We start from the raw sequence: 1632 nt of genomic DNA on the forward strand, positions 1-1632 counted from the left end.
TTTTACTAGAACTAAAGAAAAATGCTACAGGTAAAAAGTCAGGATGGTCTTTTTCTCGTTATTCATTAGAAAGTTTTACCTACAGCACAGGGATTTTAAAAGGAGTTTCCTTACCTAGGTAGCCAGCTGTATTTAAATACCTTTCACTGTTACAGCTCTGAGGAGCTGCAGCTGCTCAGACCAGCTTCCCCTGGTGTGCACGCAGGTGCAATGCTGTGAGCCCCACAGCCCTCATCCTGCTGCTGTGCCAGCACCAGCCTCTGGAGATGACCCTAAATCCTGTCCTGCACTTTCTGCAACTCCCAGCTCGTGCCAGGCTAAAGGGAGCAGGGAAAGTGATTACAGTAGCCACTTGCAAGCCTCCTTCAAGAGATCCCAGTGCTGTGTACTATAGCCCCAGACATATTCTAAGCAGCCAAGGGCAACCCAACCATCTGCTGGAAGACATAGACCTCTGAGGCAGGAGTTCCCAGTGCTGGGCCCATGGGAGGTTTACCAGCAGCCCACAAAGGGGGGTTTTCCCTTAACCAAAGCCTGCACTTTGTTATGCTGCTCCAGGCAGGGCCCAGCCATGGCTGCTGGCCCACATGTTCCCTTTGTGCAAACAAACACCGGGTCCTAGCAAGGCACAGCCAGCCTCCCAGTCCCACCTACAGCTCTGAGGTTCAAAACCTAACAAAGATTCAAGTTGCTCTTTGGTGCTTCTCTCAGTTCCAGCCACAGTTCCCAGGAGCACTTTTTATGAGAGCTCCCAGTGTTGCTCATCCATCTCAGGTGAAAGTGCCGAGGGACCGCAGGCCTCCAAGTGAGCTTCTATAGGAAATCAGGCTTTTACTGACAGCTGCCTGTAGGGTGGTGCCTACCGCTTGCACCGAGTTATTCGCCAAACAGAACCACATAAGTGAAATATGCTCATATCATAGAACCGTAGAATGATAGAGCCACTAACATTGGAAAAGACAACTAATTCCAAATCCACCAAGTGGGCCAAGTCAAACCATCAGCCCAGACCCACCAGACCCCCTAGCCACATCCCTCAGTGCCACATCTAGAACTGTTTGTATTATGTGTTTTGGGTTTTTTTACATTCATTCAGCTTTAAAGCAATACAGCTGCCTTTCAAAGGCACTTCTAGCACACCTACAGGAAGCGCAGAGAGCCCCAGCAGCACCAAAACTGCATCCCCGAGAGCCACTTCCCTGCCTGGCATTGGCCGGGTTCCTCTGCGATAATACGGCGCTAAATAAAACGGGATCCGTCACACCGGCCGCAAGCAAGCAGAAGAGCGAGCGACCAAGGGGAGCTTTGCAGCGCGGTGCCGGCCCCAGCCCCGTGCCTGGGCAGCGGGTCCCCGCGAGGGCTGGGGCGAGGTTTGGAGCTGCTGTGGCATCTGGCACGAAAAAATGTCCCGGGAAGCTGTTACATTAAATGGCCAAATCGATTTATTGAATGGCAGGTGTTAGCTACAAACAGATGGAGAACATAAAGGCATAAGCAGGCATTTGTATGGAAAAGAAGCCATCGATTTGTAGCGAGAGGCTCAATAGTGATCGTTATACCCTTTAATAGAAATGTTCTTATTTTTATGGGCTCAGCTCCGAGCAACAATGGCTCAATGGGCACACGCCGCCG

The sequence above is a fragment of the Meleagris gallopavo genome, chromosome 5 (genome assembly GCF_000146605.3).
Source record: "Meleagris gallopavo isolate NT-WF06-2002-E0010 breed Aviagen turkey brand Nicholas breeding stock chromosome 5, Turkey_5.1, whole genome shotgun sequence".
Lineage (NCBI taxonomy): Eukaryota > Metazoa > Chordata > Aves > Galliformes > Phasianidae > Meleagris > Meleagris gallopavo.